The 22289-nt window shown below is 37.2% G+C and overlaps 1 protein-coding gene across 3 annotated transcripts in view; it reads left to right on the top strand.

Annotated features, from left to right (window-relative positions):
- The window catches only part of Fhit (fragile histidine triad diadenosine triphosphatase), a 1290154-nt gene that overhangs the window by 380610 nt on the left and 887255 nt on the right, over positions 1–22289 (top strand). The window contains exon 1 of one of the 3 annotated variants that reach the window (XM_048356065.1): positions 18008–19162. The exons of the other annotated variants lie outside the window; for them this stretch is intronic. The gene's annotated coding sequence lies outside the window, so the exon portion shown is untranslated. Of the gene's footprint in view, positions 1–18007; positions 19163–22289 lie in introns of those variants that run through there. 3 annotated transcript variants of the gene reach the window in all.

Below are 22289 nucleotides of genomic sequence, written 5' to 3'. Positions count from 1 at the left end.
CTAAGAAATGTACAAATAGACCAATATTACCATAAGATTTTATGTGTGTGTATGCTTGAACTCAGCGCTGTGCTCTCACTTGGCTTTTTTCGCTCATGCCTCTATTTCCACCGAGAGGGTTATTGATTTACATTTGTTCATTGCTTGCCTAGGTATGTATATAAGGTCATGTCATCTGTCTAATGGAGAATGCCTGTGAGGCAGATAGTACAGTTAAGAGGGCCTTCTACTGCCTCTTTCAAATTTGTGGTAGGGCTCGTACACAGGAGTAGAACAATTTAGCAATGTCTTCCTAAGATCTAAGGAAACTAATATATTGGTCGATTACTGTGGCTTATCCCACATCTTCTTGTCTCATTGTTACCTCTGGACATGGAGGAACCATTGTAGAGGAGATCTGATCCAAAGCCTCTTGCCAAAGCTACATTGAGTCTCATCATTTTCTGCCCTAGAGCTTCCCTGACACCCTGGATGGAGAAGACATGGCCAGCCTGGCAGTGTGAGAGAGCTAGTCACCCGTGGAATGGCCCCCAACCCAGGGGAAAGGGAAGCTGATAAGAGAAACGCTCACCATGGTTTTCATGTATTTCTAAAGCACATTATAGAAAACATACATGTCTAAACATAGAAGTTTTCCCAGAGGGTTTCATCATGTAGAATCCAACTTGCTCAAATCCTTGGTCAGTTTCAGAACACATTCTTGTAGCATATTTCACTCTGTTGTGATTCTCTCACCAAGATCATCTTTACTGAGCCTATATATCCTGCTCCTGTGGCTTAGTATGTTGAGTCTTAATCACCTATCTGAACCCATCTGAAGAGAATTAACTATCCACTGACTATAACCCCTTCTTCAGAAATACCTGAAAAATTCCCTTCGTTTTGGTCAAGGGTGATTTCTAGCCAGTAACCAACTGAAATACATAAGGAGGAAGTTCTGTGTGTTATATTCATATTCCACAACTCCTGGGAGAAGCAAATCACCACTAGACTTGAACAGAAGTCACAGTTTAGCTTCCTCTTGGGTCTCTCTCCTTCATTTCTTCACAGCTGTTTCTTGAGGGAAAATTTTCCATCCCCATTTGCATAAGAATGCCCATTGTAGGGTTTATTTATGAGGAGCCAGGTTTTAAGACACCTTTCTTCCTTGGTTCTTCCTTCTAGACTGTTAATCCTATGCCCAGGGTTCTTTCCTCAAATAGATGACCTGGTTGTAAAACTTTGTGTACAGTCTGCTTTCTCTGCTAGAGTATGAGAACTGAGTGAGGAACTAGGAGTAAGAAGATGACTATATTATGTGGTTCCCCTCCATGCTGTTGGCTACATAAAGCACACATAGTTCCTGCTCAGTAAAACTTTGTGTACAGTCTGCTTTCTCTGCTAGAGTATGAGAACTGAGTGAGGAACTAGGAGTAAGAAGATGACTATATTATGTGGTTCCCCTCCATGCTGTTGGCTACATAAAGCACACATAGTTCCTGCTCAGTATCCTTTTGAGAGAAGTTAGATGCCATAACATTATGGTAAAGTGACTCAGATAATAAGTGGTGACATTGAAAGACTTCAAATATGAGTCTAACAAGGGTATCAAAGACTCTGTGAAAGAGTGAAATTGAATGACAGAAACATTTGGGAAGGCAGAGAGGAGGAGTAAAAGAAGAAAATTCATCTTGGAAAGACAGCATGAATAGAGGCTTCCAAAGAGCTTGTGACAGCATTAGTTTGGGGGACCCCAAGATTGATATCCCTAATGACTTTGATATTCCTGGGAATAGCATCTTCATATTGAGGTGTTCCGATATATCCAGAATTTGCTTTTACTTATTTGTTCAACAACTCTTTTTTGAACATCTGTGAATTCCAGGCATATTCGGTTACTGGAAGTGATAAAATAGAAATTGTCTCTGCTCTGTAAGTGCATGCAACATAGCAGGTACACTAGTAAAGAGCTATATTTATATAATTACAGGTTTTTCCCTACAGTTCTGAAGGAAATGAACAGGGTGGAATGACAGAAAATAACAAGGATCCCATATGTTAGATTGGGTGGATTGAAAAACCCTCTTTGAAAGGATGAGGTTTAAACAGCGCTAAATAGTAGAAGTAAGCCATGCAAAAGGGTTGAGGCAAGAATCAATGGCATAGGTAATGATTCTGAAGTAAGCAGTACCTCAGTGCCCTAGCAGTATACAAAAGGCCAGTGTATCTAGATAGGAGTAGGCAGGGAAGGGAAGGACAAGACAATGTGTGAAGATAGACAGGAGCAGATAGACCTCCTACACTATGAAAAATTTGGATTTTATCTTAAATGTAATGGGAAGCAATTGAAAAGCTTTTAGAATGGAGATGATAGTTTCCAATTTATGTTTTAAAAATATTCACAAACAGAGTGCTGTTGTGTAGAAAATAGGTTGGGAAGGGTAAAAATAGATGCAAGGAGAGCAATAAAAGTCCATTACTATAGGCCATGGGAGAAATAATGATCATCTGGTCCACAGTAGAATCAATGGACATGAACTAGAACTTCTTCCACTGTAATTCAGGGCAAGGAGGCCATAGCCTCTTAAACACTGTTGTATTCAGGCCTATGCCTCAAGTTTCTAGGACTCAAGGCAAACGTGCAAATGGCTGACACATTCTATGCCATCTATCTAAATATTTAAAATACATAAATCCAGCCACTGTTTTTAATCCTTCCACTTTGATAATTAAACTTTTGAAGGACAGAATATAAGATTACAGGTAAAGCTATGGTTTTCATATGATTGGAAATCAGTCAAACATTAAAGACAACACTCCTTTTTTTTGCCAGTCCTGGGGCTTGGACTCAGGGCCTGAGCACTGTCCCTGGCTTCTTTGCTCAAGGCCAGCACTCTACCACTTTAGCCATAGAGCCACTTCCTACCTTTTCTGTTTATGTGGTGCTGAGGAATCAAATCCAGGGCTTCTTGCATGCTAGGCAAGCACTCTACCGCTAAGCCACATTTCCAGCCCTAAAGACAACTCTATTTTATTATTAACATGCATATTCTGATAAATGGAAGATGATATTTGGGTGGAGTTTTTTTAAGTTAGAAACAATTTTCAGGTATTATGAATTTGTTAAAATGGTTTTGCCTCTATTTCAGTGAAAAGTTTAAAGCATTATAACTGAAGGCCTCTTATTTAAAGACATACTGTATATCTGTTAACAGTTATGATCAAATACAAAAGTTTAAAAAATTAAGACCTGAGATTCAAACCTAGCTACTACATTCAGTAGCACATTCTCGGTGATGCTTTTGTGATATGACAGCAAAAATTGAGGTTACCAGAAACCCAGAAATGTACTGTCTACCCCTGTATAGAAAAACTGTGTTGAAACCTCTTTGAAGTATTAAAAATAAAACTGAATTTTTACTTGAAGTATGTAAAATTTGAATACTTTTTATCAGATTGTAATTTCATTATTAAAATTAAAAATGTTAAACTTAGGGCAGGGCATGGTGATGCATGCCAGTAATCCCAGCCACACAGGAGGTAGAGATTGGAAGGATCGCACTTCATGAATAAGTTGAGCAAAACATTAACAAGATTCTATATCAGCAAACAAGCTATGCAGGGTGATATACTTTCATAATCCCAGCTACCTAGGAGATATAAATAGGAGGCTTGTGGTTTGAGGTTGACTCTGGGGAAAAAATGTGAAAAAAATCCTACCTAAGAAATAACTAAAACGCCAAAAGATCTGGGGGCCTGTGTCAAGCAATAGTGTGAGACTCTGAGTTTTTAAGCTCAATAATGCAAAAAAAAGTTAAAATTATTCTTAATGTGTTCTATGAAATTACATTTGTAAATATTTAAATTTATCTATTGGTGGAAAATAGAAAAATGCAGAAGTGGTTAACCAATATTACAAGGTTTTATATCAAACGTATTGAAATGTCCTTGAAAATTTTGACATTTCCATTTACTCTTCTTCAATATTTTTCTAAATCCAAAGCAATTTCTAGTTTTGTGTATTATCCACCTACTTGCCAATATAAAAAATTGATATCAAGTTTTGTGCATGATGTTTTGCAGCCTACATAGAGTCAAATGTAAAACAATATGAAGTGTTTAATTGCACAATGGACCAAAGCTGTGCAAGAGTGGTGAATGCTGAGCAAATGGTCCTCTGAAAGTATGGAGTGAAACTAATGGGTCTTGATAAAAAAAAATATATATATATATATATATATAATATATAAAGTCTGTGTGATTGAGGAGATTTCTTTATGCAAATATGTGTTGTATTCTTGCTCTCTGAAAATGATCTGACAAATTAATTTATCTTCCTGGCATTTAGGCCTTTCTAGGCCCACATCATACAGCAGTGTACATATTCATTGTCTGCAGTTTTTCAATCCCATACTAAAAATCCATAGCCCTTCTTGACATTCAGACTCTACCACTTTTTCTCCAGTGAGAAAGGGAGCCTCTCCCAAAACCATGTCCATTATTTGCAGAAGACTAGGAGTTACTGGGCAGATCTATAGGAGATAAGCACCAAATCTTGAGCCCAATCCTGTGTACTAACAGGTCCTGCTCTCAATATGTTTCTGATCTGTTTTGGTGAGGCTTTGCTTGTGGTATGGAGGCCCCTCAAATATGAGGTTGTATTCACAATAATGTATCAAGTAATAGAGTCATTCAGTACATGGGTAAATACAGAGATGCAAAAAGACAAACAGAAATGTAGGATACCTTACAGTTTCTAAATTTATGTAATATCAAGTGCACCTAAATTAAATAATTGTTGAAGTCAACTAGAAAATGTGTATCTAACTTTAGATTCTGACAATGAGAATGTATCTTCTTTGCAGGGTCTCTTGGAAAGTTTTGAATATGGGACCTTAATTGGTTACAAAGAATGCATAGAAATTTGCAAAAGATTTTAAATTCCTAAGTTTCTATCATTAGATTAGAATGCAATGATTTAGAAACTAATGATATCAAAACATTACAATATGGACATTTAAGAACTTTTTCAACAACTCTTAATCTAAATTCTTAACTTCACCCACAACCTGATTCATATGTAGATATCCTTGATAATAAGATAGAGCACATAGACTAAGGTGCTAAAGCTAAAACTGTGCTGAGAAGGAAATCTATAACCTTACACACACACAGAGAACAAAAGTAATTTAGCATTTGGCTTAAGAAAAGAAGAACTAAGTATAGGAAATGTAGAAAGAACTAAACAATAAACACAGAAATTAGAGGTCACATTTTTAATTTGAAAATAAACCTAGCATCATAAACCCAAGCATTTTGTTCTGTTTTGTTTGCTGTTTGAAAGGAAAGACAAACAGTGAAATAGTCTGCTTAGTCCCTGATAAAGTAAAAGGCAAAGAGAATAGTAACACAGAATTAGAAGTGAAGACAGAAAGGAACCCTGGATAAAGAAAAATTCAAAGCATCAAAGGAAAGTCGGTTAACTTTTGAATCTCTGGATACAGTGGATTTTTTTTTGTAAGCAAATAAGTCATCGAAACTTCCCAAGAAGAAAGAGAACAAATTTAGTCATACAAAAAAAAAAATCTGAGAAAGATATAAAAGATTTATAAAACTCCCAGGTCTTTATGTTTTCAGAGGCAAATTATTTTGAACTTCCAAGAAACAGATAATGATAATACTTTTTAAAATGGCAACTGGTAAAATTAATTTTGCATCTGCATAATGGAATACTGTTAAGTCTTTAGATAGAATACAGAAGTTCTGTGCAATGGAGCGATCTCCAAATTATATTAAGTTAAAGAAGAAAAACAGGATACAAAGCACTGTGCTTTTTTTATGCCTCCATCTGAGTGTGTGTGTGTGTGTATGTGTGTGTGTGCTGATGCACATGTACAAAGTCTGTAAAACTATACAAAAGCAATAACAATAGTTATCTTAGATGGAAGACAGGTAGGAGGCAGATACTTTTTTTAAAAGCCTATGCTTATTCATCCTTTCTGAACTTGAGCTTGTGTACATGCAAATTATGTAGTCAACGAATTATAAATACAAAATTATCCATAGCAGAAAACTGCCACTGTATCTTCATGAAGCTAGTACAGTGTAGTGCCAAAGTCTGATAAACTATAAATCAACCTTATTTTTGGTCTTCTGAACAATTATAATTAGTAAACATAATTAAGCAGAGTATTGCAAGAGTTTCAGACCTATCTAAAACAGTGTTATTCACACAATGCAAGGCTACCTCAGTGTAAGGCTATTCAAGTGGCAATGTGTGAACTATCAGTTCAACTGTAACTGTAGTTACCAGTCTGTCTATTTAAAAAAAATCAAACAAAATTATCAACTGTAAGATATCTTGGTCTTATAAATGTTTCATGTCAAAAAAATTTATAGAGGGGCTGGGGATATAGCCTAGTGGCAAGAGTGCCTGCCTCAGATACACGAGGCCCTAGGTTCGATTCCCCAGCACCACATATACAGAAAATGGCCAGAAGCGGCGCTGTGGCTCAAGTGGCAGAGTGCTAGCCTTGAGCAGGAAGAAGCCAGGGACAGTGCTCAGACCCTGAGTCCAAGGCCCAGGACTGGCCAAAAAAAAAAAAAAAATTTATAGAATCAGTAAACTGTAATATCCATCATCCATCTATCCTCCTTTCCTACCATCTGTCTACCATTCATTCATTTATATATTTGTTTATACCTTTCCTTCCCCCCTTTTTTCTTTATTTATGTCTCTTTTTCTCTTTAAAAAGTAGAGGTGTGTGTGTGTGTGTGTGTGTGTGTGTGTGATGAACACATACATGTTTGTCCATTTGTGTTCCTTAGAAGGATTTAAAGAAACTGTAAAAACACGCCATGTTTGGAGAATAGAATCAAGTGAGGAAGTTAGTGGAGGGCTGGGAATGAGAAAAAGAAGGCTGTTATTTTCTGTCCTCCTGAACAATTTGAATTCTCTAACCTTACTCTACCTTCCCAATTATGTTTTCTCCAAAGCCATAGGAATTCTTTTGGCAGGAATAGAAGGGTGCCCCTGCCCAGCGGAGTGCCTTTCCTGTGTCTGTGATCACTGCCCTGGCTCCTTTGTGTGTTCCTTCCAATGGCTGAGTCTGTAACCATCTTGTCAGGCCCATCTGACAGGGGCTTCACTAAGTCCATTGAGAGCTGGGATGATTGGAAGCCTGTGGACTCCTAGGACAATGGTCAGCCTATGACTGATTGATGAGGGTGAGTGAAAGTCCAGTTTCCTTGCCTTGCTGGGAGAACTCCCATTACAGAATTTCACCCCAAATCTTGGCCTTGCCTGCCTTTCCCTGTCCTGCTCATTGCTGCTTCCCCAGTAGTTTTTCTTGGAAGCCCTTCCTTAATAAATTACTGATTCGTTAGTCATTTGCCAAACATCTTATATCGAAGTATATGTTGAGGTAGCATATTCTACTGTGAATATATGGGTATTTGAAAATGAGTTGTTATTGCTATAAGTGGTGGTGGTGTTTGCAGTGCTGTGTCTAGAGCCTAGGGTCTCCCTTATGCTAGGCAAGCATTCTACAACTGAACTACACCCTCAGCTTTCTAAAAGCAACATTTTAAATATCACTATTTGTATATCTATCTGTGTTTCTCGGAGATAACACATAGTAGAATCATATGAGACTGAGACATCAAGAAAGTGAAACCTGGTTATCTTCTGTTGACCATTCTTGTATTGTCATTAGAGTCTATTTTTTTCAAACTTGATTTCATCTCCTGCTTTTCTAATTTCAGTAGAAGGATACCAGCCACAGCCTAGCAACTGCAGTACAGCCGCTCTTTTCTTATGCATGCTTCAGCTACTCATAACTAGTGTATTGTGCAAGTTCCTAACAACTTCTGGGGATCATCTTGATGAAACACAAACCATCAGTTCTCAGTGAAAAAAAAAGAAGAAATTGTTTTATTAAAGGAGAGTCAAGATGAAGTTGCTAATAGCTGTAAAGAATTTAGCCTGCTTAGGAAGGATCTATATTATGATTCCTCAGTAGCAGGCCTCAGTTGGCAAGTAAATTACCACCAAGCACTTTGTGCAAAGATTGCTGTGGTGCCTCTGAGTCCAGAGTTCATTGTCAAACTCAGCCTATCATTCGGGTGTAATTTCTTTGCATTTTTAATCATGTTTGATCTCCCAGTCTCTTGTTTGCAACAGGTCAGCAGTGTGAAGCCAGCAAGATTATGTTGCCAATCCTTATGCTCCATAGGCAGTTTGTTTATTCTGGCAATACACAAAGTATTTATAATTTGGCTGTTTTTATTCTAAATTCATGCCTGCATATACAGTCATACATTTCTGGAGTTGAATGGTTCTGGACAGCATAGTTTTAACTATAACACATTCTATCTGTGAGGATATGTGTGTCCATGCACACACACACACACATACACACGCACACACACGGATAATTTCATATGCACAGAGTAATTTATAGCATAACATAGATATAAACATCAAAAATAAAATAATACAACACTCCTGGCATTAACCCTTGAATGCTTTCTCTTTTGTGTGGTGCTGAGTGCTAGAGAGGAGAAAATTTCCAGGATATTTATTTCTTTAGAATTAGAGTGAAGAATACTGAGCAGGAATCCATCCTGATTGGAGGCCTCTGATTCTGCATCTCCCAGCATCCCCAAGATAAGTTACCTGATCTGACCATTGTGCCTTTGTTTGGGAGCAGATTAGCATCTTCAAGATCTTGGGAATTAACTCATTAGTGGCTTCTCTGGTGGTGAGGCGTCCATTTTGAGAGGAGGCGTATACACAATTGAAGATACAAATTAACATCACTTGTATTCTGCTTGAGGAACTTTTCATGGATGTCTTTAACAAGAATGTTATCCATCACTGATTCACAGACTGTATTAGTATACATTTCACCTTCTGAAGGGTAGATGACAATTTCAGAAAGTGAGACTTTATGGGAATTGGAATGGTTTCTTTAACCCTGGCCCTCACCTTATTCAGACTTGGCCGTTTGTTGATACTGGAATAAAGGTCTCAAAGCTGCTTTTAACTTATCTAGTTGGGTGGTGGGTGCCTCAGGCATATCATATTGTTTTCACATTTTGCTATGGGTGTTGCTTTTTTCTTTTCTGGAAGATTATATGATGCTCCAGGGATGGAATGATGTTTTGTGTTTCACCTGTACCTCAGAGCATGCTCCACATTCTCATAAAGTCCTGGGTACATCTTGGATGCAAAGTAAGTACTTAGTCGTTGGACTTCTTCCAGAGTTGTCATTTAGCATCTGCTTAGCTCAATCTTAGGTTGTATAATGGTCATTTGGGGCATTTGGTTAAATGTTTGTTTGTTTATTCTTATTCAGTAGCTGAGAGAAATAGTTATTAGCAAGGTATTATGGTTGGGTGAGATCTTGCTCCCCTCCTTCTTCCCCTCTTCTTCTGTAGCTAAGGAACTCTTGGTTAATGGGATTCCCCTATGGAGAAACAATATGTACAACAGAAAAAAGAGGAATTGCTTCAAACAAAGGTAGAAGCAAAGGACCCAGCTTGAGCAGCTGTTCTCCTTTGCTTCCTCTCTCAGTACTGGAATTTGAAGTAAGATCCTTGTGCTTGCTGGGCAGGTGTTCTAACACTTGAGTTATGCTGTCAACCTTTTGGGGGTAGACCACAATCTTCCTACCTATGCCTCCCAAATAGCTGAAATCACTGGTACATTACAACCTGCTTGTTGACTGATTAATTTGGCTAATTTTTTGCCCAGGTTGGCCTAGAAATCCAACTTTCCTGATCTTACTTCTGCTTCCAAACCAAGAGGCCAGCTAATCATCAACTCAAACTAAGAGGGCGCCTCTGAGTATTAGTTATACATCATTTATGTAAAAGAAGTATTCGAGGACTGGTGGAGTCGCTCAAAGTAGTAGATCACCTACCTGCCTTTGTAAGCCAGGGGCCCTGAGTTTAAACTCCAGTACAGCCATATGTGTGTCACACACACACACACACACACACACACACACACACACACACACACATAAACAAAAACAAAAGAAAAAAATTAACATGTGCCTGAATGCATCATTACATTGAACCTATAATTTGACAAAAAATGGACTTTATCATCTAAAATTACTTTAGATTAAAAAAAAGTAGAGAGAGAAAGAGAGAGTGTGTGTGTGTATATCCCTTCATTCTTCTTCCCCCTGCCTGCTATTTTCCCTTAGGATAAGCCTTGTGTCTTGGAGTGGTACATTAGTTACAGTTGATACACTAATATCAATACCTTTCAGTTAATTAGAGTCCCTAGTTTACTTAAGGATTTATCATTTGTGTTCTATGAGTCTATGTGTTTGGACAAGTTCATAGTCCTGTATCTATTATTACAGCAACTTGTTATACTACTGTAAAAATGTTTTATGCTCTCTCCATTCTTCCCTGTGGCCCAGCACTTTTTTAGGTACACTAGTATGTGCAAGAGTGGTGGTGGCAGGAATCAGCTTTGATATTACAAAAGTTCCACACTATCCCTTCATTACATGGCTGGAAACACAACAACAACACTCCCCCCAAAAAAACAACAACAACAAAACAACCCTTAGTTGTATACTCCATTAAGAGGGGAATCAGGATTACAGATTACAAGTATGATTCTATACTAGTAAAAGTAGATCACTTGCAGCTTTTGTGTGTGGAAAGCTGTAAATTATCAGCAAGGCTAAATGTCAAGGTAACTCTTATTTGAGCTATTCCATGCTTATTTGGGATATGTTGTGATATATTTGAATCTAATGGGTATTAATATGAAAGCAAAGGTTAATTTTGGCTGTTTCTGTGTTCAGATGCTACATTTGTCTTTCCTTCACTGATTTGTGAAATATGTTTCCCTTACTTTTGGAGCCGCCTTTGACATTGGTGAGTTGCTAATTATGCACACAATTTTAGAACGACACTGACAATGAATACAAAATATTAATAAACCAACAAGACAAGCAGTTTTCAAAAATCACATTATGTATACTTACTGCCTAACTGACCTTTTCTGCAGTTACTTAAATCTTTTAAAAATCCATTTAATTTCAAAGTCAGAGTATTAGCCTATTTATATGTAAATTGTCTTTAATTCATGCATTGATTTAAAAGACGAATCCAAAAGATCTTTTACCACAAGTGACCTTTTTGACTCTATACTTCTGGGAAAACTGTGAAGTGGTTTCTTGGTGACCTCATACCCACCTGTGATACAACATATGCCAACTCAGGCCTGTATAAATCACTCACAGTTGTACAGTTTTCAGACAGCACCAAATTATTAACCATATAATTGTTTAAGTTACTATCACAATGTCCATGGGGACCATTTAGATAAATGAATATTTTTTCCTTATAGTGTCTTTTTTCTATTTTCATCCTTAACCAACCAATCGAATTAAAAGCTGTACTAAGAAATATGATCTGTTATTTGAGCAGCGTTAGGTGTTTAATAGTACTTTCGTCAAAGATAAATATCTGAGAAACTTAAATTTATATAATTACTCACCATACAGACGTGAGAATACACATAAGCTTAAGACAGGAGACAGAGTAGGTTGCTATTAATAATCTTGATACAGTGTACACAGTACAAAAATGTGACAAAATAGAACACTAAACAGAACACAAAAGGATACTTGTTTACAGTATGAGAGCTGGAAACCAAGGCACAGTTTTATTCACCTTGCTCTACCTCATTTGGGAGCAGTGTATCTGGTAACAATTAAGTTGCTGCTCTCTACTAATGTATGCAAATGACAGAAAATATGGAATTGACTGAATTGACATTGAGGTTGTAAATAAATTTTGAATTAGTGCTCTGGAAAATTGCCTAATACAGAATCCATGAGCAATGGAGATCAAACATACATATGCTTATTATCTGTGTTTATCTATTCATGCAAAGCTTGTGCAGGGTTTGGTGATTCCATACTGAGCAGGAAGACAAGAGCAGGGGCCTCATGAATGTGCCAGGAATGTGGCTTAGTGGTAGAGTGCTTGCCTAGCATGGGCGGCATGGAGCTTCCTCACAAGGGGACATATATCCCAAACAAGGAATCTCCCCAGTGGTGGCTACTAGTTGTGCCTGTGACAAAGTGCTATCCCATCCTAGGAGATAAAAAAAGAACTCCTAGATAGTGTCACTTAAGGAGTGTTTTGCAAGATGGAGGAATACACACACACACGCACACACACACACACACAAACACACACACATTATCAGCAGGCAACTATGATGAGCTGGAAATGGCTTGTATGCAGATTCACGTTTTCTGATCCTTTTCTCTTTTAGATGGAATTCATGGCATCCACACAAATGCATCTTCCAATTTAAACACTTTTTCTTAACACCTGTGACAAACTTACACACACGGGCCATTAATGGAGAGCTCTTCTCTCTGTCCCTTCATCAGGAACTGTAGCTAGGAGATGCTGTGAAAGTAGTTGGATGCAGCTGTGTCTCTTGGATGGAGAGATTCTTTCTGTTCTTTTTCTGTTTCTTTTCCTTTGTCTTGTTTGTCTCCCTCCTCCATTTCCTTTAAACTAGCTTCTTCTTTAAAGATAATTATCAAGATTCTGGGTGAACAAACAGAACTGATTCTTTCCAGTGTGGTAAACTAGATAGTACTGAACTGATAGATAGAACTGAATAATTGGGTAGTATTTTTTAGCTGTAAAAACTTCTCCAGCTTTTCATAGCCCTTATAGATGAAACTCAGAGAACTTGTTGAAATGAATGAATTTTTAAACTCACTGGATTGATTTTAGGCATTTAAATTTTTTGTCATTTTTTTCTTCCTTGGACTAAAACAGTTATAGTCATAGCCCTTGAAGGAATAGGAAAATAAACCTATTCAATTATTTATTTATTCAATCCCTACTTTGTCATAGGTACTATAATAAGGCATTGGTGACACAATGATTTAAAAAGCCAGGTAAAGCCTCTGGGCAGAGGGCTTGCAAATGGTTCTTTTTGTTTTGCTTTTTGTGTCATGCCAAAAATTCAGACAATGAAAGCAAAAATAAAGAAATAGTACTACTTCAAACTAAAAGGCCAAAGGAAATAATGAACAAAATGAAAAGGTAGCCTATGTATTACAATAATGAACAAAATGAAAACGATAGCCTAGGAATTAAGAGATTAAGGGGAAGCATTTGTGATTTTTGTATCTGATAAAAGCTTTATACATATACATACATAAACACATATATACAAATATATAAATATACACACACTTATACGTATATACACAAATACATATATATTCGTATTATATATATACACACACACATATATAAAGAGCTTATGCATCTCAATAGTAAAAAAGAGAGGCAAAGGACCTGAAAAGACATAGAAACAAAAAAAATAGTCAAATGCTATAGGAAAATGTGATCAGTAATGTCAGGGAAATGCAAATAAAAAATCACAATGAGATATCACTTCACAAGTGTTAGGAGTACCACATCACAAAATTGAAAGATAAAGAAAAAAATAAAACTATACACTGTTGATGGGAGTGCAAACTGATACAGCCAACATGAGAAACCATTTGGAGATTCGTTCAGAAAAAAAAAAAAGTAATTAGTATATGACCCAGTAATCCTACTTCTGGTTACATACCCCGTGAAAATAAGTAACACATAAAGATATCAGTCCCCCTTATGTATATTACAGTATTTCATAATAGCCAAGATAGGAAAACAATTTGTCTGTTGAATAATGAGTGGATAAGGAAATTGAAGTATATATTTGTGGAAGAATATTAGTCAGCCTTCAAAATGAGTGCCATTTACAATTATAAGGTTGAACCTGGAAGATATTATACTAAGTGAAAAGTAGAGAGAGAAAGAAAAAGGTTGCATAATCTCACTTATATTTGGGATGTTCATTAAGCCAAAAATACAGAATAAAATATAGCTATTAGGGTAAGGGAGAGTAATGATGATGAGGAAATAGAAAAATATTATTCAAAGAGTATAAAGTTGCAACTCTATAGATAATTCTAATAAGTTACATTAATAAGTCTAGAAATCTAATCTATAATATGAGTTCATAATATTGTGTACAGGAAATAAGATAGAAGAATAGATTTTAGGTGCTTTGAACACACACAAGCAAAGTTAACCTAGTGGGAGATACATATGCTAATTTTCTCAAGTATAGTAATCATTTCACTATGTTGAACTGTACACCATACTGTACATCTGAAACATCATACTGTACAGCTGAAATGTATATCATTAAAAATAAAAATACATGCATCTCTTCCTTTCTAGTGTCTTTCTTCATGCATGTAATTACAATTATCATCTTGAAAGGCTGACATACCCTAAGACCTTTAAGATGATAATTGTAATTGTATAGAAACTTCAAGTAGGTGCTTACTATGAGCCAGACAACATGCATTACTTTCACAAGATCCCTATAAAGAAAGTTCATTATTATCTCACTGTTATAGATGAAGAATTGGGGTGTGTATGAAGTGACTTATTCCAGATGAGTTATTTGAGAGTATCTTGGATAGAATTGGAACAATCCGAATTTCTTGAGCATATTATATTATATTTCTTCCTGAAATCCTTGTAACTATAACTTAGTAGCATTAGTAATTTTAATCTAAGACCAGCTAGAGGATGAATATCAAATTTAAAGTTATTTTTATTTTCACAAATTACTTGTGGATTGCCATCTTACTTCTGGATTGCTTACCAAAAAAATATCCACTTCTTGATTGCTTACCAGAAAATACCCACTTTCTTTCACTTCAGCACACAGTTTTATAAATGAGAAAATTTAAGGCACCAAGAGGCCAAGGATTCGGTCTCGGATATTCACGTATCTTCTCCCTAAGCATCTGGCTAATTCTCAGCAGATTGTGTTGCTTTACATTGACCTGAGGTCATTCACTGTCCAGCATACTCCTTTTGTAACTACAAGATGCAACATTACCACCCCAGAGGTGCAAAGTGGGAAGGGAATGCTGTTTATATGTCATTCTAAGATTCTGTCCCCTGTGCTTGGGGAATTGCTCAATTGCTGTGCTTTTCTCCTGGATAAAATTCAGAGGACACCAAGGTCAGCTTTCAGGCACAGCAGAGAGCCAAGCAGCCGCAGAGAACAAGCCTTCCTCCAATGCCCACCTCCTATCAGAAGGGCATTTATGAATCAAGGCCTGCAGAAGGAGTCAAGGAGGCATTCCCTTCAGGCGGGTTTAATAGTGTATTTGCTGCCTATTGCACAGAAAAGAAAGGCTCCTGGGATGCTAATTCCATCACACACTAGGTCCTTCCAGTCTCCAGTGTCACCAGAGAGGTCAGTCAGCACATCTCAGTCACCATTCTTTTTTCTTGAGCAAATAATAATACTTAGATGTGTTTTAAAAAACAAAACAAAGCAAGGGGCTGGTGGATCACACCTGTAATGTGACCTGCTCAGGAGGTTGAGAGATCTGGAGCTTTGAAGCCAGCCTAGTCAGGAAAGTCCATGAGATTTTTATCTCCAATTAACTAGCAAATAGTGAGAAGTAGAACTATGGCCTAAGAGTCAGTGTGCCAACCCTGAGCAAAAAAGCTAAGAGGCAGTGCCCAAGCCCTGAGTTCAAGCTCCAGTACTGGCACCAAAAATAAAGCTAATTAATTAAATACATAAAATTAAAAAGATGAGAGGACTTGAATTTGCCAAAACAGTATCATGGTCTTGGTCTTTATAGACACAGTTTAGAAACTACTGGTCTATAAAAATGAGCACAGTAATATTGTTTTTTTCTAGCTCTCAGTCTTCTTAATAATTAAATGAAATAATATATATGAAATGGTTTTAATAAAATTTACCTTATTATGACCTCTTCTGATATCATTATAAAGGTTATTTTGCCATTTTCATATCTTCCTTAATCTCACTCACCAAACATGTAATCCTGGACAGACAGAAAGTTGTTCTTAAAACAAAATAGGTCTTTACCCATTTATTCTTGGGCAGTTATTTCTTTGATGTTTTCTTTTGGGGGAATTTAATTTTTTGAGTTCTGAGCATATTTTAGATATGAGGGCCTTGTCTGTTGTATGGCCGGTGAAGATCTCCCAATCTGAGGGCTTTCGATTTATCTAACAAGCTATGTGTTTTGCCATGCAGAAGCTCTGAAGTTTGATGTAGTCCCATTTGTCCAACCTTTCATGATCTGTTGTGTTTCTGGGTCTTTATTAAGAAAGTTTCAACTTGTGTCAAGGAGCCCATGTGTTTCTCCTATTCATTTCCTGCAATTTTTTCAGGGTATCTGCTTTTATCTCGAAGTCTGATCCATTAGGAATTGATTCTGATGCAAGGTGATATATAAGGATCTAACTTTAGTTTTTCACTGGTCTGTAACCATAATCTGAAACCAATTTTGCCATCACCATTTGTTGAAGAGGCTGTCTTTCTTCCATCATATTTTTTGGCTCCTTATCAAAGATTACATGGCTATAGATCTGTAGGTTCATTTCTGGGTCTTCAGTTCTATTCCATTGTTTCTTGAGCTTGTTCTTGTGCCTGTACCAAGCTGTTTTTATTACTGTAGTTTTCTAATAGAGTCTGAAGTTTGGTATTGTTATTCCGCCAGCACTGTTCTTCCTGCTCTGGATTGTTTTTTGCTATTTGCGGTATTTTATCATTCCATATGAACTTTTGGATTGCTTCATCTATGCTATTAAAGAGTGGTGTTGCGGGGCTGGGGATATGGCCTAGTGGCAAGATTGCTTGCCTCGTATACATGAGGCCCTGCGTTCGATTCCTCAGCACCACATATGCAGAAAATGGCCAGAAGTGGCGCTGTGGCTCAAGTGGCAGAGTGCTAGCCTTGAGCAAAAAAAGAAGCCAGGGACAGTGCTCAGGCCCTGAGTTTACGGCCTAGGACTGGCCAAAAAAAAAAAAGAGTGGTGTTGGGATATTGATGGGTATTGCATTGCATTTGTAAGATAGCCTTTGACAGTAGAAGTTTTAAACTTTAAACTTTTAAAGTTTTCATCACAGAGATCTTTCATTTCCTTGGTTAAGTTTATTCCTAGGGTTTTTTTTTTTTTTTTGAGGCTATTACAAGAAGAGTTGCTTTCCTGATTTCAGCATCACTCTTCTCATTGTTAGCATACAGAAAAACCATTGATTTTTGAGGATTAATTTTATACTCTGCTACTTTGCCCAAGTTCTGAATCAGCTCAAGTAACTTGGGATTAGAGGCTATGGGGTTCTTTAAATACAGGATCATGTCATCTGCAAAGGGAGAAAGTTTTACTTCATCTTTTACTATTTGGATCCCTTTTACATTTGCATCTTGCCTTATTGCTTTGGCTAGGAATTTTAGTACTGTATCTCTGAAGATGAAATGAGAATGGCCAATAGACACAAAGAAGTGCTCAACACCTCTGGCCATAAAAGACATGCAAATCAAAACAACATTGACATTCCACCTTACCCCAGTAAGAATAGCCATTATCAAGAAAACTAATAACAACAGATGCTGGAGGTGATGTGGCCAAAAGGGAACACCACTACACTATTGGGGGAAGAGAGTAAACTGGCTCAACCACTCTGGAAAGCAGTGTGGAGGTTCCTCAAAAGGCTAACCATAGAGCTCCCCTATGACCCAAGCTAGATAAATCGAGTTTTACTAAAGTCTTTTACCTTGATACCCTTCATTATTTTTTTCTCAAATTCCAAAGATAAGTTGATTTTCTTTTTGCTTTTTTTTAACTACTAAGATTTGGATTTGTTTCTATTGTGCTGTCAAAATAATACTGATAAAGCTCTAAGAGTTACCTTAATTTGTCTTCTGAATGCTTAGTTTCCGTATATATGTTTATCTGAATTAGGGAAGGTCTGAAAGGTGAATCAGTGCAACAGTGATATTTACAGTATGTTGGAAGCTAACTGTACAACTTGGGGTGGGGGTGTTGGGGAGGAGGGAATGTGGGAGAAAAATGAGGGAGGACATAACACGTTTGACAAGAAATGTACTCACTACCATATATATAACTGTAATCCCTTTGTACATCACCTTGATTAAAAAAATAGGCACATCTAGTAAGACTATTTAATTCTACAGGAGGAATGTTATTTTAAAAACCCTCAGAAAAATACTAATCAAGACAAAATGATAGAGTAACTTTATGAAAGGAGATGGCATTAAGGTAGAACTTAGCTGGCATTGTATGACATTAATTTAAGTTGTATCAGGCCAGAACAATTCCACTGTGGCTTTAGTCTAGGAAGCTGTAATCTAGTTCTCAAGTGAATAAACCATAAGACCAAAGGGCAAATAGTTTAACAAAAAGGAATAAGATTATTATCTTGTAAACTAGAGGAGTGATGATATTGTGGCTTAATTAGATAGCTTGATTACATGTTAAAGTTCAATGAAAGTCTTAGAGGAGTTGCCTAGTTGTTTGCAAGATTCTGGAGCAGTTTAAATTAAGATAAAAAGGAAAAAGTACCAAATGGCCAATAGCATACGTGGACTAAACCAAAATGCTATAATGCCTCACAAATGGCTGCTAGGAGAAAGCACTAGGAAGAATGATTTAATACAATGATTATAAAGACTAATAGAATGAACAAGGAGTCTTTCACATTGACAGATATTAGACACTCATATGATCAGAGAATAAAATGTTGGGGCTTATCTGAGTACAGAGCTAGAGGGCACTAGTAAATAGAAATTCCTGCCTTTGACATTGATTTAATTATTGGTTTTTGAATATTTTCACATATCTTTGACTTTGACTATCACAAGGCAGATCATAATTGATTTCTATCTTTTTTGCCTGAACTTTTTTACTAAACTCTTTTACCTTGATACCCTTCATTATTTTTTTCTCAAATTCCATAGATAAGTCGATGTTCCTTTTTCTTTTTTTTTTAACTACTAAGATTTGGCTTTGTTTCTATTGTGCTGTCAAAATAATACTGATAAGCTCTAAGAGTCACCTTAATTTGTCTTCTGAATGCTTAGTTTCTGGATAGTCATTAGTATTTATGTCATTAGCCAAGATCTTGGGTTCATAGCATATGGCCTAAACTCTTTCAAGTTCCACTTGTAACTTTGTGCTTTTTTCCCTTTGAGGATCCCAGCTTCCAGAACAAGAATAGTCATGGCATAGTCTAGACACTTACTGGTTCTGATTTAGGGTAGGAGTAGAAATCTTTGCAAATCATAATATGCCATCAGTGTTGTTTTCTTTCTAACAATGTTAAGAATCTGTCAGCAGAGCCAGTGCTAATCTGCTGTTGCCTGGATTGGGCACTGCTCTGAGTTTCCTGTGGAAGAGAACCAAAATTGTGTCTGCAGATTTTCAGCTTGATGACACCTGGGCTTAAAGAAAAAAATGAGAAGAGAATATGATTTCTTTAAAGTTCCAGGCTGGTAAAAATGAACAATTTTGCATAAGAAATAAATCCACAGTATTAAGATAAATGAGAAGCACCATTGATGTGAAACTAAGTTTGCTTTGACATAGATTAGGGGGCTAAGTAGGATTCCATGGGAATTTGCACACTAAATCTAAGTCTTTTTAAACTTACTGCATCAAAAATGTGCTTATTTCCTCTGATAAGATTACTGTTTAAATACTTTCTTCTAGTTCTTTCTAAACTGCATTCTTCAGTGCCCTGCTCTGTTTATCATTAGGACACCCTGAGACTCTCCACTGGGGAGGTGGCCGGGGGCCTCTACAGTTCACCTGAGTGCTGCAGTTATAGGCTATCCTGGGAAGTGGAATGCTATGTCATCCTAGTCTGCTCTAATATTCAGACCACTTAGTTACAGTGTTGAAATGACTCTGACAGATTTCTTAATTCTTTGGTGGAATTTACCAAGAAAGACTGTAGCACTATTCAAAATTTAACCCCCTTAACAGTCAAAATGATTGTTGGAATATGGGTCAGATAGATAGTGCATTCAAAGCACTGGTGTGTCCAGGGATAGATGAAAAGATAGATGAAAAGCTAGGATTTGGATTTAACCAACGATGTTTCTATGTCCACCCACAGAAAAGCTATTTCATCCAATAAACAGGCCAGCCTTAGGCAAAGAAAGAAGATTGAATTGGAAAAGGAATGTAGGTGGGATTTTAGGGAAAGTAAGAGACAGTCTTTTTTTCTCCTCGTGGCTTGCAGGTAAAGGAGTTTATTGGAAATCCCCCAGAAAATTATTGCTGGATTAGAGTTTCCTGAGAGGGAACTGTTAGGTCACAAATGGCCAAACAATTATTTGCTTGGATGTTCAAAGTGCAAGAAGGAATATGTGGTCAGGTGTAATAGTTGCAAACAATCAAGTGATATTTGGGTAGTGTAAATAGAAAAGAAATTTATTGAAGGATATGAGGCATTTCAAAGACTCACTAGTAGTACCAGAGAAATAGGCCTGAGGCTAAGCTTCTGGGAACAATGCCCAAAATCATGTTGCTGAACCAACCTGGTGAGAAAACAGCGTAACTTCTGTGGGAGACCATTAAGGTGAATAAAACCTGCCATGGCAAACGGGGATAGAAATCCAAATGTAATATCAGTATCTTTTCCCAGAAGGACTCATTTTCATCCTTGTTGTGATGGACCGGTGTACACAGACCCCTCATATAGCTACATCATCCCATCAAGGCATTATTCTGTATCTTTGTTCAGGGTTTACATGTATCAGAATAGGATGGGGAAGGAGATCAATTAACCCTGCAGCCTTCATACATGTAAGGTTTATTTCTCATTCACACAAATTCCTAGGTGGTTTAGACATCTGTCCAGGGCAGTTGTCTTCTGTTTAGTTCTGAACAATTTGGCATTGTGTGACCTCCTTTTATTTATTGTGCAGACCAAATGGAGTATGGGGTCAGAGTTGGGCAGTCTGCACTGCACAGAGACTACTAGTTTGAGTTTGCACATAGGCCCTAGGCTAGTGCTGGCTTCACGGTATCATTTTATTGAACGTAATCTAGCAAATAAGGAACACATTCTTATTCACTGTGGCAGTGTCCACCAGGATTGCTTGTTTATATTCCTGGTGGGTTGGACATTTGGAGTAGTATTATTAGGCACATGCAAACCTCTATCCTTGGCCAACATAGCTACTACTAATCAGCTTTTTCTTTTATTTTCTTTTGCTAGTCCTGGGGCTTGAACTCAGTGTGTGGGTACTGTCCCTGAGCTTTTTTTTGCTTAACACCAGCATATTCCACTTGAGGCACAGTACCACTTTCAGCGTTTTTTCTGAGTTTTATTTGAAGTAAGAGTCTCACAGACTTTCTTGCCCAGGCAGGCTTTGAACTGCAGTCTTCATATCTCAGCCTCCTGAGTAGCTAGGATGACAGGCTTGAGCCACCAGTGCCCAGCAGGTTTTTTGAGACCATGCATTCAAATCTAAGTTGGCAGGGAAAAAGATAGATTATTGCTTCTTGTATTATTGGGTTACTTCTGCACTCTGAGGATCTCTGGGACATAGATTCTCACACTGTAGCAAAAATTGGAGCTGTCTGAGGTATATGTTTCTTTACATTTTCTTTCCCTTTTTCTCTTCCAGATGTCTGTCTATCTAGTGTAGTTGAGCTCATAAGTTAATGTGGAACAATGTCTCAGACCAGGTCTTTTACCAGGAAAAGTTAATCAGAGAGTATTCCTTGAAGCTTTTTCTTCTCCACTGTCCCTTAGAGCTATTCACCTTGACTAAGGTTTTAATATTTATGGTCTACTTTAGGTTGCTACTCATTTTTTTTGTGTATATCACTATCAGTAAAGTAGATTTCTTTTTCCTTTCTCCATTTAATTGATCATAGAGAATTTCACATAATGCCTTTGGTTTGGGTAGGGAAAGGAGAGCAGGAGCTAGCATAATAGTGTAATCCTACATAACCTATATCCGTATGAACTACTGTTAGGTATATTCTATTTAAGATGCAGTAAATAGCCAGACACTGATGGCTCATGCCTGTAATCCTAGCTACTCAGGAGATTGATATTTGAGGATTGAGGTTCAAAGGCAGCCCAGGAAGGAAAGTCTGTGAGACTCTTATCCCCAATAAACTACTCAAAAAAAAAAAAAATCCAGAAGTGGCATTGTGGCTTAGGTGATAGAGCATTCGCCTTGAGAAAAAGAAGCTCAGGGACAGTGCCAAGACCCAGAGTTCAAGCCTCAGGATTGCCTTAAAAAAAAAGTAACACCCAGTTCTGAGCATTGACATACTAGCATTTGTCTGAGGTTACATGCATAGTCCCCTGGTGTCTCATCTTCAAGCATTCTGTCTTTTATTAGGGTCTAAGAAGTCAATAG

Source organism: Perognathus longimembris, chromosome 10 (genome assembly GCF_023159225.1).
Source record: "Perognathus longimembris pacificus isolate PPM17 chromosome 10, ASM2315922v1, whole genome shotgun sequence".
NCBI lineage: Eukaryota > Metazoa > Chordata > Mammalia > Rodentia > Heteromyidae > Perognathus > Perognathus longimembris.
This window is presented reverse-complemented; position numbering and strand designations above follow the sequence as displayed.